Genomic DNA, 17,894 nt, shown 5'->3' on the forward strand with positions numbered 1-17,894 from the left:
TGGATGGTGACGGCATCAGGGACAAGTCTGGACCGTGGGCGTTATGGAACCATCCCCACCAGGCTGCACCCGAGAGCACCCCAAAGGCGTGGGAGGCCGCACCCCCATGGGCGTGTGGGGGGCAGGGAGCACCTTGGGACTCAGGGGAGGGCCAGGGTCTCTGGGAGTGGATTTGGGGTCAGCTAAGGTCAGTGTCACATGGTGTGACCAGACATCCCCTTCCAAGTGTCCCCATAAAGGAGCAGTGGTGGAGACACCCTGGGGATGCGGAGGTCAGGCCAGGTAACGGGCTTAAGAAGCTGGGTTTGGGCACCAGGGGCAGGGAGGCCAGTGGGGGGGCATGGAGAGGGTGCCCCTCCCTAACCTGGAGATCAGGGGCATGGGGGGATGCAGGCTGCCACTCGCCCAGGTGCCCCTCCCTAGCCTGGGGGAGGTCAGGGGCACAGTGGGGGTGGGGGGCACAGCACAAGCTGCCACTCTGCTCTCTCCATGTCTCCTCTGGAGACCCCGTCCACCCCCAGCCAGAAAACAAGTGTCCCGGCTCAGCAGGGCAGCCCCCGCCCCAGGTTCCTGCTCCTGCCTCCTGGACCAGCCCGGGGTGCTCCCTGTGGTGCACAAAGACCCCTGCTCTGACCCAGGGTTACTCCAGGAATCCTGGCTGCCGTGGAGGTGGGGCTGAGGAGGATTGGCCAGAGCAGGGTCACAGAGCTGAGCTCCTGCCTGACGAGTGTGGGCTCCCTCAAGCCTTCCGCAGATGGGGGAACCTGCGTCTTTGGGGACGCTTAAGAGGCTGGGTTCAGATCTCAGCCGTCCTACTGTCCCAGACAAGGGAGGCACCTGCTGGAGGACACACGTGTGCTGCCACCAGGCGGCAGTGGCTCTTAGTGCTGATGCTAAGCCGGATCAGCCGCCCCAGCACCCAACACGGAGCGCCCACAGCCCAGTGCACCCACCGCCTCCTTGGCCAGGGTCCCTGCCCTCCCTCCACCACCACCGCTGGAAACCCACCCCCACACCTGCCAGGAGAAAAGTGCTGAGGACCCCGGGCCCCAGAAAGGGGGGTGCGGTAGGGGCGGGCAGGAGCACCTGCACTGGGGCGCACCGCCCTGCTCACATCTGGGTCACAGTGTAACACGGGTGAGCCTTGGACGCCCGCCGGCCTCATTCACTCATCACACACAGCTGAGCAGGCCCTGGGCCCTGGGCACCGACCCAGCACAGGGAACAAACAACACTGGCAAAGATCCCGGGCCCTGCAGCTGGGGGACCAAGTCTGGGGCTGCCTGGCACTAAGGAGGGTCTTGGGTCAGAATGTCAGTGCTGACACCAGGACAGTCCCAGGCAAACTGGGATCATGGGGCTGACCTTTGCATGCGAGAAACAACCAGAGCCAAGTGACATAAGTAAGCGAGGGGGCGTGGCTGGTGCCAGTGTGGGGTGAAGAATGAAGCTGGGAGAGCAATTGGGAGTGTGAAGAGCTGCAATCTAAAATAGGGTGGGGCTGGGCACGGTGGCTCCCGCCTGTAATCCCAGCACTTTGGGAGACCGAGGCAGGTGGATTACTTAAGGTCAGGAGTTTGAGACCACCTGGCCAACATGGGGAAACCCCATCTCTACTAAAAATACAAAAATTAACCAGGCATTTTGGTGGGCGCCTGTAATCCCAGCTACTCAGGAGGCTGAGGCAGGAGAATTGCTTGAACCCAGAAGGCAGAGGTTGCAGTGAGCCGAGATCATGCCACTGCACTCCATCCTGGGTGACTGAACGAGACACCATCTCAAAAATAATAAACTAAAAATTAAAATGAAATAAAATAGGGTGGGGCCAGGCACGGTGTTGCACACCTGTAATCCCAGCACTTTGGGAGGCCAAGGCAGGAGGATTGTTTGAGCCTGGGAGGTTGAGGCTGCAGTGAGCCATGATTGCACCACTGCACTCCAGCCTGGGTGACAGAGCAAGACCCTATTTCAATAGATAAATAAAATATAAAATTTCAAAAATAGGGTGGTCCCTGGGAGGCTCAGACAAGGTAATGTGTGAACAGAGACTGCAGAGGCAGGGCCTTTGCATTGCCGGGCTCTAACAGGGTCCCTGACTGCCTCACGGAAGAGCAGCGAGAGTCAGCTTGTGGAGGGCAGGCAGGTGGGGAGAAGTGCAGAAGGTGAGGCCATCAGGGTGTCCTGGCACAGAAGTGTGAATAAAAGAGACCAACGTTTTGGCCTCAGCTCCTTGTGGACAAATTTGTGTCCGCAAATTTGCGGAAAAATTCTTTGTGGACAAAGGATAGACAGAACTCAAAGTCATCCGTCTGCTCACTGAGATAAATGCATATCTGATTTCTTCCTTTGGAAAGGCTAATCAGAAACTCAAAAGAATGCAACGGTCTGTCTCTTATCTATGACCCACAAGCCCCCTCTCCAATTTGAATTGTCTCACTTTTCCAGACAGAACCAATGTACTTCTTACATATATTGATTGATGTCTCATGTCTCCTTATAATGTATAAAACCAAGCTGTGCCCGGACCACCTTGGACACATGTCAGCACCTCCTGAGGCTGTGTCATGGGCTTGTGTCCTCAATCTTGGCAAAATAAACTTCCTGAATTGATGGATACTTGTCTCAGGTATTTGGTAGTCACAGATACATCTTTATATATTGTATGTCCATTAACAGATTTATAATTACTGTTTTATGAGTTGGTCTTTTGAATCATATAGAAAAAAACAGGAGTTACAAACCAAAACTATCATAATCCTTCATTTCCTATTTTCCTGTGTAGTTACCTTTACTTACCACTGCCCTCTGGTCTCCAAGGCTTCTAATGAGAAATCTGCTAAAAATCTTATTGAGGCTCCTTTGTATGAGACCAGTTGCTTCTCTCTTGCTGCTTTCTTTGTCGTTGTTTTTTTGACGGTTTGACAAGTGTTTGTCACTGTGGATCTCTGAGTTTATCTGGCTTGCAGTTTGTTGAGATTCTAGGATATGTAGATTCATCTATTTCATCAAATTTGGGGAGTTTGGGGATACTATTCCTTCAAGTAATGTTTCTTCCCTTTTCTGTTTCTCCTCTCCTTTCGGGACTTCCATGATGTGTATATTGCTACACTTGATGGTGTCCCAGGTCCCTCGGGTTATTCCATTTTTCTGCATCTTTTTTCTTTCTGCTCTTCAGAGTGGATAATTCCAATCGCCTTGTCTTCAGGTTCCCTGATCCTTTCTTCTATGTGCACAAATCTGACATTGAACCTCTCAAGTGAACTCTTCACTTCTTTCTTTTCTTTTTCGAGACAGTCTCACTATGTTGCCCAGGCTGCAGTGCAGTGGCATGAATGTGACTCACTGCAGCCTTGGCTTCCTGGGCTCAAGCAATCTTCCCACCTCAGCTTCCCAAGTAGCTGGGACTATAGGCATGCACCGCCACGCCTGGCTAATTAAAAAAAAAGTTTTTTTTTGTAAAGACAAGGTCTCACTATGTTGCCCAGGCTGGTCTTGAATTCCTGGGGTCAACATCTCAAAGTGCTGGCATTACAGGTGTGAGCCACCGTGCCCAGCCGAATTCTTCATTTCTGCTATTTTGCTTTTCAGCTCCATATTGTCCACTTGGTTCCCTATTGTAATTTATGTATCTTATTGAGATTGCCTCTTGGTTCACACCTTGTTCTTCTAACTTTCTTTAGCTCCATGTCCATATTTCCCTTTAGCTTATTGAATATAAATACACACACACACACACACACACACACACATATATATATATATATATATATATAGAGAGAGAGAGAGAGAGAGAGAGAGACGGAGTCTCGCTCTGTCACCCAGGCTGGAGTGCAGTAGTGTAATCTCAGGTCGCTGCAACCTCTGCCTCCCAGGTTCAAGTGATTCTCCTGCCTCAGCCTCCTGAGTACCTGGGATTACAGGTATGAGCTACCACATCCAGCTAATTTTTGCATTTTTGGTAGAGACAAGGTTTCTCTATGTTGGCCAGGCTGATCTCGAACTCCTGACCTCAGGTGATCTGCCCTCCTCGGCCTCCCAAAATACTGGAATTACAGGTGTGAGCCACCGCGCCCAGCCTGCTTATTGAATATTTTTAAGATAGTTGATTTAACATTTTTGTCTAGCACTTCCAATGTCTGGACAGCTTCAGAAATGACTTCTATAAAATTACCTTTTTTTTTTTTTCTTGTGAATGGGTCATACTTTCCTGTTTCTTTGTATGCTGTATAATTTTGTGTTGGAACTGGACATTTCAAGTATTATAATGTGTGTCTGAGTCCACTTGTGTTGCTAAAGGAGCACCTCAGGCTGGGTAATTTATAGAGGCTCTGTCTTGCTCCTGGTTCTGCAGGCTGTACAGGAAGCATGGCACCAGCATCTGCTTCTGGCAAGAGCCTCAGGCTGCTTTTACTCATGGCAGAAGGTGAAGGGGAGGTGGCACATCACATGGTGAGAGACACACAAAAACGAGGAGTGAGGTGCCAGGGTCTTTTTAGCAAGCAGATCTCAGAGGAGCTACTAGAGGGAGAACTCACTCTACCGTGAGGACAGTACTAAACCATTCACAAGGCGTTCACCCCCATGACTCAGATACCTCCCACCAGGCCCCACCTCCAATGGGGATCCAATTTCCACATGAGATTTGGAGGACAAATATCCAAGCTATATAAATGTGGTTAACTCTGAAAATCAGATTCTTCCTCCTCAAAAATTGCTGTTGAGGGCTACAATTGTCTTTTTTTTTTTTTTTTTTCTTTTTGAGATGGAATCTCACTCTGTTGTCCAGGCTGGACTGCAGTGACCCAATCTCAGCTCACTTCAATTTCCACCTCCTGGTTTCAAGCAATTATCCTGCCTCAACCTCCCAAGTAGATGGGATTACAGGCACCCACCACCATGCCCGGCTAATATTTTTGTATTTTTAATAGAGACAGGGTTTCACCATGTTGGCCAGGCTGGTTTCAAACTCCTGACCTCAAGTGATCCACCTGCCTCAGCCTCCCAAACTGCTAGGATTACAGGTGTGAGCCACTGCGCCTGGCCAATTATCTTTTTTTTTTTTTTTTTGGAAGACAGAGTCTCACTCTGTCACCCAGGCTAGAGTGCAGTGGTGCAGTCTCAGCTCACTGCAACCTCCACCTCCTGGGTTCAAGCAATTCTCCTGCCTCAGCCTCCCAACTAGCTGGGACTACAGGCTCCTGCCACCACGCCAGGCTAATATTTTTGTATTTTTAGTAGAAATGGGGTTTTGTCACACTGGCCAGGCTGGTCTCGAACTCTGGACCACAGGTGATAAACCTGCCTCAGCCTCCCAAAGTGCTGGGATTACAGGCGTGAGCCACGGTGCCCGGCAATATGTTTAGTGACTTTTCCAAACCATGTTTGCAAAGTCTGTATCCCTTCTTATGAGTAGGCATTGAAGTTTATTTCATTACCTCTGCAGTCAGCCAGTGATCTAATAGAGATTTTCTTAAATGTCAAAAAGAAATATATCTCTTTACATCTTTCAATACAGGCCACATTAAGGAACTAAAAAAAAGAACTAAAATAACCCAACTCTAGCAGGAAGAAGAGAATAATAAAGATTAGTGTGGGCTGAGTGCGGTGGCTCATGCCATAATCCCAGCACTTTGAGAGGCTGAGGTGGGAGGATCACTTGAGGCCAGGAGTTTGAGAACACCCTGAGCAGCATAGCAAGATATTGTTTCCACCAAAAATTAGAATTAAAAAATTAGCTAGGCATGGTGGCATGTGCCTGTAGTCCTAGCTATTCAGGAGGCTGGGGCAGAACGATTGGCTGAGCCCAGGAGTTTGAAGTTACAGTGAGCTATGATCATGCTGTTGCACTCCAGCCTGGATGACAGAGCAAGACCCTGTCTCAAAAAAAACACAAAAAATATATATATACACACACACATATATATATATACACACGCATATATATATAGTGTGTGCATGTGTGATTAATGACATATAATGACATAGAGAATAAAAAATAGAGAATATCAACAAAAGCAAAATTAGTACAATGAAAATATCAACAAAACTGACAAACTCTTAGCTAGATTGACAAGGAATAAAACAAGACTAAAATTACTAAGATCACAAATGAACTGGAAACATTACTACTGATTTTACAGAAATAGAAAGGATTATAAAAGAATGCTATAAGCAACAAATTGGATAGCCTAAATGAAATGAACAAATTCTTAAATGCACACATACTACCAAAACTGACTCAAGAAGAAATACAAAATCTAAACAGACCTATAACAAAGAGATCAAATCAATAATCAAAAACCTTGCAACAACGTGAAGCTCAGGAGTCGAGAGCTTCACTGGTGAACTATACCAAACATTTAAAGTAAAATTAAAGTAGAATTCTCAAACTATTCCAAAAAATTGAGGAGGAAGAAACACTTCCTAACTCATTTTGTAAGGCCAGCACTACCCAAATATTAAAGCCAGAATGGCACTACAAGAAATAAAATTATGGACCAATATCTCTCATGAACATAGATGCAAAAATTCTCAACAAAATACTAGCAAACTGAATTCAACAGTGTATTAAACGGATCATACGCCATGACCAAGTGGGATTTATTCCAGGAATGCAAGGGTGGTTGAACATGCAGAAATCAATATGATTCAACACATTTATAGAATGAAGAGAAAAAAAACCACACAATTTCCTCAATTGATGCAGAAAAAGCACTTCACAAAATCCAACGCTCTTTCATTATATAAATGCTCAATAAACTAGGAATAGAAGGGAACTTTCTCAACATGATAAAGCCCATATATGAAAAGGCCACAGCTAACATTATATTCAATGGTGAAGGGCTGAAAACTTTCCCCCTAAGATCAGGAACAAGACGAAGATCCCCACTTTCAACACTTCTATCTAACATAGTACTGAATATTTTAGCCAGAGCAATTAAATAAACAAACAAGCGTTCAAATTAGAAAAGAATTAAAATTATCTCTATTTGTAGGTGACATGATCTTATATGCAGAAAATCTTAAAGAATCCACAAAGAAAAACACTTTTAGAGCTAACAAACCGGACAAAGTTGCAAGGCGCACAAAACCAGTACACAACAATTAGTTGCATCCGTATACACTATCAAGGAACGATCCCAAAAGGAAACTAAGAAAACAATTCCATTTACAATGGCACCAAAAAGGCAAAATACTTAAGAATTAACTAAAAATATGGAAGGCTTGTACACTAAAAAACTTGTACACTGCAAAATACATCTGAAGGAAATTAAATAAGACCTAAATAAATGGAAAGACATCCCTGTTCATGGATTGGAAGACTTGATACTGCTCAAGTGGCAATACTACCCAAAGTAGCCTACAGACTTGGTGTAATCCCTGTCAAAATCCCAATGGTGTTTTTTGCAGAAATAGAAAAATCTATCCTAAAATTCACCTGGAATCTCAAGGGACCTGAATGGCCAAAATAATCCTGAAAAACAGCAAAGTTGGATTCAGACTTCCTGATTTCAAAACTTACTACAAAGCTATAGTAATCAAAATTGTATAGTACTGGCATAAGGATAGACACGGAATAGAATTAAGAGTTAAACTCTCACATATGAGCAACTGATTCCCAACAGGGGGAAAAGGCCATTCAGTGGGGGAAAGGACAGTGTCTTCAACAAATGGTGCAGAGAAAATGTTAATCACATGCAAAAGAATAAACTTGGACCCTGACCTTACCCCATATTCAAAAAGTAACTCCAAATGGATTAAAGATTAAACTTAAGAGCTAAAACTACAAAACTTTTGGAAGAAAAGACAGGAGAAAATACTGGATTTGGCAATGTTTTGTCTTTCTTTCTTTCTCTTTTTCTCTCTCTCTCTTTCTTTCCTTTCTTTCTCTCTCTCTCTTTCTTTCCTTTCTTTCTGTCTCTTTCTCTCTCTCTCTCTGAGGCAGAGTCTCACTCTGTTGCCAAGGAGTGCACTGGCGTGATCTCGGCTCACTGCAGCCTTCACCTCCCAGGTTTAAAGTGATTCTTCTGCCTCAGCCTCTCAAGTAGCTGGGACTACAGGCACATGCCACAGTTTTGTATTTTTTCAGTAGAGATGGGGTTTCACCACGTTGGCCAGGCAGGTCTCGAACTCCTGACCTCAGGTGATCCACCCACCTGGGCCTCCCAAAGTGCTGGGATTACAGGCATGAGCCACTGTGCCCAGCTAGCAACGTTTTCTTAAACATGACGCTGAAGGCTGGGCACGGTGGCTCACGCTTGTAATCCCAGCACTTTGGGAGGCTGAGGCGGGCGGATCACCTGATGCTGGGAGTTTGAGGCCAGCCTGACCAATATGGAGAAACCCTGTGTCTACTAAAAATAAAATTAGCCGGGTATGGTGGCACGTGCCTGTAATCCCAGCTACTCGGGAGGCTGAGGCAGAAGAATTGCTTGAACCTGGGAGCCAAAGGTTGCGGTGAGCCGAGATCACGCCATTGCACTCCAGTCTGGGCAACAAGAGCAAACTCTGTCTAACAAAACAAAACAAAACAAAACAAAACAAAAAACACTGAAAGCACAAGCAACAAAAGAAAAAATAGATAAATTGGATTTCATGAAAATTAACAACTTTTGTGAATGAAAGGACACTATCAAGCGAGCAAAAAGACAACCCACTGAGTGGGAGAAAATATTTGCAGATCATATCTCTGATAAGGGTCTAGTATCTGGAACATATAAAGAATTTCAACAACTCAACAACAAAAAGCACACAACCCAGCTAAAAACTGGACTTGAACAGACATTTCTCTGGAGAAGATATGCAAATGGCCAACAAGCACACCAAAGAGCTCTCAACGTCATTAGTCATTAGGGGACCGCAAATCAAAACCACAGTGAGATTCCACTCACATCCATTAGGACGGCTATTATTAAAATACTAATGTGGGGCCGGGCACGGTGGCTCACGCCTGTAATCCCAGCACTTGGGAGGCCGAGGCGGGCACGTCACTCAAGGTCAGGAGTTCGAGACCAGCCTGGCCAACATGGTGAACCCCCCGTCTCTCCAGAGGAGCGGCCCTGGCCCCGCGGGTGGAAGCCGGCGAGAAGGGGCGCCCGGGCGATGTGGACGGGCTGCGGGGAGGGCGGGGAGGGCGTTCCGGGCGCGCGGCAGGAGGCCCCGGTCCTGAGCCCAGCAGAGGACGCGAGTCCGGCGCAGCCTCCACGCCACGTGGGGACGAACCACCTCGAGCTGGGGAGCGGGACCGCTACCTGCCTCTCGGCGAAGACCGACGTCGCTGGGCGTTTTGCGGAGAGTCCTCGTGGCTCCGACCCTCCCCGATACCTGTCCCCGACGGAGCAGACGCCGCCCCGACCTCCCGCCCGGATTTCTGGGTCTGGTGTCCGCCCGCCCGGGGCCCTGAGGGAAGGCAGGGGGCGTCGCGCTTCCCGGGGAGGCGAGAGGGAGCAGCTGCGGGGGCTGGAGGAGGGGGCGGGAGGAGGGGGCGAGGCTCGGGCTTGGCTTACAGGCCCTGGAGGGCCGGGCAGGACGCGCAGCTGCTGCGGGTGAGGCGCGGCCTCCGTGGAGCCCGGTGGAGGCGGGAATAAGGGCGGGGCGTGATGCCTCCTCCACGCGCAGGAACCGGGAGCGAGGGCTCAAGGTCTCCCGTCTCCCCGCCCCCTCGCTCGAGCTTTTGCTGGGGGAGGTGTCTTTTTTTTTTTTTTTTTTTTTTTTTTTGAGACGGAGTCTTGCTCTGTCGCCCAGGCTGGAGTGCAGTGGCGTGATCTCGGCTCACTGCAAGCTCCGCCTCCCGGGTTCACGCCATTCTCCTGCCTCAGCCTCTCCGAGTAGCTGGGACTACAGGCGCCCCCCACCACGCCCGGCTAATTTTTTGTATTTTTAGTAGAGACAGGGTTTCACCGTGGTCTCGATCTCCTGACCTCGTGATCCGCCCGCCTCGGCCTCCCAAAGTGCTGGGATTACAAGCGTGAGCCACCGCGCCCGGCCGGAGGTGTCTTTGAGGACAAGCTCCTGCCTCAGCCTCAGGTTCCCAGGACGCGTGTTCCCCTCGCAGCTGAACCACCCCGACGGGGCGCTCCTGGAGAGACCCTCCCTTCACCCCAGCAGGGACCCCACAGGCGCCTGTGTCCTGCGAAGCTGGCGATTCCACTGCATGGCAGCGCTGCTCCCCTACCCCGGGGAGTCTGGAGGGAGCCGGGTGGACACAGGCTCAGGGTGACCCTCGCCACCTGGATGGCCTCAGGGTGACCCTCACCACCATCTCTTTCTTTTTTTTTTTTTTTTTGAGACGGAGTCCCGCTCTGTCGCCCAGGCTGGAGTGCAGTGGCGCGATCTGGGCTCACTGCAAGCTCCGCCTCCCGGGTTCACGCCATTCTCTTGTCTCAGCCTCCCGAGTGGCTGGGGCTACAGGCGCCCGCCAGCACGCCCGGCTAAATTTTTTTGTATTTTTGGTAGAGACGGGGTTTCACTGTGTTAGCCAGGATGGTCTCGATTTCCTGACCTCGTGATCCGCCCATCTCGGCCTCCCAAAGTGCTGGGATTACAGGCCTGAGCCACCGCGCCCGGCCAACTTCTCCATCTCTGACCTGTGCCTTTTTATCCATGAGCGAGGACCCGAGGGCAGGCTGCCTAGTGGGCCGGGCTCCCACCCGGGCAAGGCCTCAGGCAGCTCTGTGTGCCCTGGAGCAGTGGGAGGTGCCGGTTCGCTCATCTGGAAATGCCCCTGTCCCCAGCTCCCCTAGGCCTTCCCAGGAACACCCACAACTGTTCATCTCAGAATACCGATGAGCTGTGGTTCCAGCACCATTAGCTGAGAAAATTTTCCTTTCTGCACTGGATGGCCCCTTTGCCAAAGATCAAAGGAGATGATGAGTTTCTGTGGGTGTATCCGGACTATCTGTTCCGTTCTGTGGATCTATGCATCTATCACTTTGCCGATTCCACGTGGTCATGACTGCTGTGGCGCTATAGTAAGTGTTAAACTCGGATAGTCAGCCGAGTGCGGTGGCTCACGCCTGTAATCCAGCATTTTGGGAGGCCGAGGCGGGCGGATCACCTGAGGCCAGGAGTTCAAGACCAGCCTGACCAACATGGTGAAACCCCGTCTCTACTAAAAATACAAAAATTAGCTGGGCGTGGTGGCGGGCGCCTGTAATCCCAGCTACTCGGGAGACTGAGGCAAGAGAATCGCTTGAACCCAGGAGGTGGAGGTTGCAGTGAGCTGAGATGGTGCCACTGCACTCCAGCCTGGGTGACAGAGCCAGACTCCGTCTCAAAAACAAAATCGGATAGTCTGAATCCTACAACTGTTTTCTTGCTTTCAAATTTTAGTTATTCTAATTAATTACCCTTCCATATAAAGTTTAAAATCAGTCTACATCTACCAAAGGAAAAAAAAATCCTGCTGGAATTTTGCCAGGTTTTGTGTTAAATCTGTAGATCACTTGGGGAGAAAGGACCTCTTTACTACGCTGAACTTTCAAATCCACAAACCCAGTAAGTCTTTCCCTTTATTTGATTATTTTCAAGAGCATTTTATAGTTTCCAATGCACAGGTTTTGTACGTTGTGTTGGATTTATGTCCAGGCATGTTTTGGAGATATTGTAAATTATAACCTTAATATTTTTTGGCTTCCTGTTGCCCACTGTTTGTATATGGGAATAAAACTGATTTATTTATTTATTTATTTTTCAGGCAGAGTCTCCCTCTGTTGCTCAGGCTGGAGTACAGTGGCACGATCTTGGCTCACTGCAACCTCCGCCTCCTGGGCTCAAGTGATTCTCCTGTCTCAGCCTCCCTAGTCGCTGGGATTACAGGCGCCCGCCACCACGCCCGGCTAATTTTTGTATTTTTAGTAGAGACGGGGTTTCATCATGTTGGCCAGGCTGGTCTTGATCTCCTGACAAAGTGCTGGGATTACAGGCGTGAGCCGCTGCACCAGGCCTTGATTGATTTCTGTGTGTTGACCTTGTAACCTGCAGCCTGGCTAAACTCATTCATTAGTTCTATGTTCTTTGGGGTTTTTGTTTGTTCTTTTTTGTGTGTGTGTGTGTGTATGTGTGTGACGGAGTCTCACGCTGTTGCCCAGGCTGGAGTGTTGTGCTGTCGTACAATCTTGGCTCACTGCAACCTCCGCCTCCCAGCCTCAAGTGATTCTCCTGCCTCAGCCTCTCAAATAGCTGGGACTATAAGCATTCACCACCACGCCCGGCAATTTTTGTATTTTTAGTAGAGATGCGGTTTCTCCATGTTGGCCAGGCTGGTCTCGAATTCCTGACCTCAAGTTATCCACCTGCCTCAGCCTCCCAAAGTGCTGGCATTACAGGTGTTAGCCATGGCGCCCGGCCTTGTTCTTTGTTTCTAATAGGTTCCCTGGGACTTTCTACATAGATAATCATGTTTGTCTGCAAATCAGGGCACTTTCATTTCTTCCTTTCCAGCTGGTATGCCTTTTATTTCTGGTCTCTCCCTTTTGCAGTAGCCAGAACTTCCAGCACGGTGTTGATAAAGAGGGTGAGAGTGGAAATCCTTACTTTGACCCTGGTCTTAGGACCGGGGGAAGGCATCTAGGCCTTCACCACAAAGTATGCAGTTAGCTGCAGGATATTTGTAGATGTCTTTTGTCAGGCTGAGGAAATTTGCTGGACGTAGAAGTCTGAAAAATGTTGTGTCTTTTCTTTGTAGCCCCTATGAGTTCTGATGAGAAATCCAGTCATTCAAATCATTTTTCTTTATAGATAATACATCTGTAGATAGATAATACATCGATTTTCTCTGGCTGCTTTTAAGATTTTTATTTTTATTTTTGAGGCAGAATCTTACTCTATCACCCAGGATGGAGTGCAGTGGCATGATCTCACTGCGACCGCCACCTTCCAGGTTCAAGCAATTCTTGTGCCCCAGCCTCCTGAGTAGCTGGGACTACAGGTGCATGCCACCACGCCCGGCTCATTTTTGTATTTTTAGTAGAGATGGGGTTTTGCCATGTTGGCCGGGCTGATCTCAAACTCCTGACCTCAAGTGATCTGCCCACCTTGGCCTCTCAAAGTGCTGGGATTACAGGGTGAGCCACCGCGCCTGGCCTTAAGATTTTTTTTTGTCTGTAGTTTTCAGCAATTTAATCTTTGAAGTGTCTTGGAATGGATTTCTTGGTTTAACCAGGATGGAGTTTGCTCTGATTCTTGAATCTGTTGGGTCTTTTACTAAACTTGATAAATTTTTCAGTTGTTACTTCCTTGAATATTCTTTCAGCCTCATGGTCTCTCTCCTTCTAGGACTCCAGTGACACAAATATTAGCCCTGTTATCGTCCCACAGGGTCCTAGAGTCTCTGTTCATTTTTTTTTTTTTTTTTTTTTTTGAGACGGAGTCTCGCTCTGTCTCCCAGGCTGGAGTGCAGTGGCGCAATCTCGGCTCACTGCAAGCTCCGCCTCCCGGGTTCACGCCATTCTCCTGCCTCAGCCTCCCGCCACCATGCCCGGCTAATTTTTTTGTATTTTTAGTAGAGACGGGGTTTCACCGTGGTCTCGATCTCCTGACCTCGTGATCCGCCCGCCTCGGCCTCCCAAAGTGCTGGGATTACAAGCGTGAGCCACCACGCCCGGCCTGAATCTCTGTTCATTTTTTAAAAATTCTTTTTTCTCTCTCTTGCTCAGATTAATTTCTGTGAACATACCTTTGAGGTCGTTGACTCCTCTGTTTTCAATTCTGCTATTGAATCCATCCAGTGAGTTTTTTCTTCAGTTACATTTTTCAGTTCTGAAATTTCCCTTCGGTTCTTCTTTACATCTTCTATATCTTTTCTGAGTCCTTCTATTTTAATATTTGTGTCAAGACTGTTTGCAGTTGCTGGTTCGAGCATTTTTACAACAGCTGTTTTAAAGTCCTTGTCAGATGATTCGTGCGAGCCATCGTATCATTGGTGTTCGTTGTTTTTCCATTCATGAGCTTAGATTTTCGCTTTCTTCATATACCAACTGATTTTTCTTTCTATCGTGGAAATGTTGAGTGGTATATTGTGACTCTCTGGGTCTTTTGTTGTTGTTGTTGTCATTCTTATTTTAGTCTCTTGTGCAATGTGGTTCCAGTATCAGTTCATTTTCCAAGCCTTTGCTGTTCTATTCAGGACTAGCCTTCGTGTGCACCACCTAGTGGTCACTCTGAGACCTCAGTGGAGGTCAGCCTGTTAGAACGATCAATTCTCCAAGTATGTGATATGCTAATTAGAAGATCCACACACATGCAGATTAGGAGTGAACCTGGGAGTTTTAGGCATTTTATTCACAACAGCATAAAAAAACAATAAAATACCAGGCGCTGTGGCTCACACTTGTAATCCCAGCACTTTGGGAAGCCAAGGTGGGCGGATCACTTGAGGTCAGGAGTTCAAGACCAGCCTGGCCAACATGGCAAAACCTCATCTCTACTAAAAATACAAAAATTAGCCAGACGTGGTGGTGCATGCCTGTAATCCCAGCTACTCAGGAGGCTGAGGAAGGAGAATTGCTTGAACCCAGGAGGTGGAGGTTGCAGTGAGCCGAGATTGTGCCACTGCACTCCAGCCTGGGAGACAGAGGGAGACCCTGTCTCAAAATAATAATAGTAAAATACCTAGGAATAAGTTTAACGAAAATAGTGCAAGACTGGTATGCTTAAAACTGTATAGCATTTCAAAGAGATACTGAAGATCTAAACGAATGGATGGACATTCAGTATTTGTGGATTATAAGACTCAATGTTAAGATGACAATACTCTCCAAATTGGTTTGTAGGTTGAATGCAATCCCTGTTGAAATGTGAACAGGCTTTTTGGGTTTGCTTGGTTTTTTTTTTGTTTTGTTTTTTGTTTTTGCAGAAATTATCAACCTGATCATAAAATTTATATGGAAGTGCAAAGGATCCAGAATAGCCAAAATAATTTTGAAAGGGAACAAAATTGGAAGATTCACACTTTCCATTTTAAAACTTACTATAAAACTACAGTAATAGAGTGTGTGCTGGCATGAGACTCAAGATATAGATGAATGGAAAATCCAGAAATAAACCCAAACATTTAGGGTCAGTTGATGTTTGACAAAGGTGCCAAGGCTTTCAGTTGGGGAAAGGACTCTCTTTTCAACAATGGTTCTATGACAGTTAGATATCCACATGTAAAAAGATGAGTTTAGATCCCTACCTCACTCCATACACAAAAATTAACTTGAAATGAACAATAGATAGACCTAAATGAAAGCGCTAAAGCCATAAAATGGTTAAAAGGATGCATGAGGGGAAATCTTCGTGACTGACCTTGAGTGAAGCAAAGTGTTCTCAGATGCAAGATCAAAGGCAGGATCATGAAGGAAAATAGAGATAAATTGGATTTGATCAAAACCGAAAACGGTGTCCTTCAAACAACGTCATTAAGAAAATAAAAATGGACTGGGCACAGTGGCTCATGCCCGTAATCCCAGTACATTAGGAGGTTGAGGCAGGAGTATCATGAGCCCAGCAATTTGAGACCAGCCTGGGGAACATAGTGAGACCCTGTTCCTACAAAAACAAAATAGAAATGTAAAAAATCATGCCTGTAATCCCAGCACTTTGGGAGGCCCAGGTGGGCAGATCACCTGAGGTCAGGAGTTCGAAACCAGCCTGACCAACATAGTGAAACCCGGTCTCTACTAAAAATACAAAAATTAGCTGGGCGTCGTGGCATCTGCCTGTAAACCCAGCTACTCGGGAGGCTGAGGCAGGAGAATCGCTTGAACCCGGGAGGCGGAGGCTACAGTGAGCTGAGATCATGCCATTGCACTCCAGCCTGGGCAACAAGAGTGAAACTCTGTCTCAAAAAAAAGAAAGAAAAAGAAAATAAAAGTTTTTTGTTACATATATTTTACAATTAATAATAAATATATTTTAAAAAGTAAGAAAACCCAAGTAAAAAAAGAAGGCAAAAATTTTATTAGACATCTCAACAAAGAAGATATATAAATGGCTTTGGCTTTTAAACACATGACAAGATGCTCAACATCATTAACTACTGGGAACATTCAAATTAAAGCCCAGTGGGAGCCAGCTCTGGCACATGCCTGTGGGTCAGCCCTGCTCTGCAAAGGGCGGCAGGGAAAACGCCCAGGGGGTTACCACTTCACACACTAGCATGGCAGTAATAAAAAAGGGCAACAAGAAGAAGGGGTGACAAGGGCATGGGAACATTGGAAACTTCATACCTTTCCAATGGTGTGAGCCAGGTGTGAGCCAGGCACGGTGGCTCACACCTGTAATCCCAGCACTTTGGGAGGCCGAGGCGGTCGGATCACTTGAGGTCAGGAGTTCAAGACCAGCCTGGTCAACATGGCGAAACCCTGTCTCTACTAAAAATACAAAAATTAGCTGGGTGTGGTGGTGCATGCCTGTAATCTCAGCTACTCCGGAGGCTGAGGCAGGAGAATCGCTTGAACCCGGGTGGCAGAGGTTGCAGTGAGCTGAGATCAAGCCATTGCACTCCAGCCTGGGCAACAGAGTGAGACTCTGTCTTAAAAAAAAAATAAAAAAATAAAAAAGTATAGCCAATTTCTTCAGAAGTAAAATGTATATTTACCATCTGACCTAACAATGCCACTCCTTTGTCTCCACCTGAGAGAAATGACAACATATGTCCACACAAGGAATTGTACCTTTGCTTGAGCAACACAGTGAGACCTCGTCTCTACTAAAAAAAAAATTAGCCCCGTGCGGTCGTGCTCGCCTGTAGTCCCGGCTACTCAGGAGGTGGGTGATGCCGGAGAATCGCTTGAGCCCAGGAGGTAGAGGCTGCAGTGAGCCATGATCACGCCATGGCACTCCAGCCTGGGTGACAGAGCTGGATCCTGTCGCAAGAACAAAAAACCATAAACAATTCTACCTGGATGTTCATAGCAGCTTTATTAATAACAGCCAAAACGTGGAAACAGCTCGAACGTCCATCAGCTGGTGAATGGCCAAACAAAACATGGCTTTGCCGTACAATGGGAGAGAATTATAAGAACTACCCACCCATGATGCTACAGTGTGGACCAACCTCAAAGGATTATGCTCAGTGAGAGCAGCCAGACGACAAAGACTACCAGTTGTATGATTCTGTTTATGCGGAATTTCCAAAAAAGGCAAATCTATCAAGGCGGAAAGCAGGTTAGAGTTTGCCTAGGGCTGGGGGTGGGAAGAGGAAGTGACTGCTCATGGCTGCGAGGGGACTTCGAGGCGATGGAAATTTCTAAAATTGGAGGGTGGCGATGGTTGCACTAAAATCACTGAGTCGTGGGTGGATCACTGAAATTCCTGGAAGTGGGTGGATTTTATGGTATGTAAATCACACCTCAATAAAGCTGTTTTAAAAATACCTTTCACAGATTTTATTAGATTTCCATTTACATCTGAGAAATGTTTAAAGTGACTGAGTATTCGTTTCAGAGGAATTTTTTTTAATTAATTTAGCCAGTGGAAAGAAATGAGCCTGCCCTGGAGGTACCCCTGGTTGGACAAGAACTCCTGTCCCCACCCTAGCAGTAAGTCCTGGCCCCACGGCCTCCCACCATGGCCTATCCCCACCCTGGCAGCCCCATGGCCCCACGGCCTGTCCCCACCCCGGCAGCAGGTCGTGGCCCCATGGCCTCCCACCATGGCCTGTCCCCATCCTGGCAGCCCCATGGCCCCATGGCCTGTCCCCACCCCGGCAGCAGGTCGTGGCCCCATGGCCTCCCCGGAGCCCCGCCTGCGCCTGCTTGGCTCCCCGATCCCTCCAGCCTCCTGAAGGAAGGAAGTCTTTCCTCAAAGGAACTTCCACCACCCTCCCTGTCTCCCTGCTGGGTTCTGCCACCAGACACACCACACACACACAGCACACACCACAAAACACATGACACTCACACCACACA

Source organism: Nomascus leucogenys, chromosome 7b, assembly GCF_006542625.1.
Source record: "Nomascus leucogenys isolate Asia chromosome 7b, Asia_NLE_v1, whole genome shotgun sequence".
In the NCBI taxonomy this organism is placed as follows: domain Eukaryota; kingdom Metazoa; phylum Chordata; class Mammalia; order Primates; family Hylobatidae; genus Nomascus; species Nomascus leucogenys.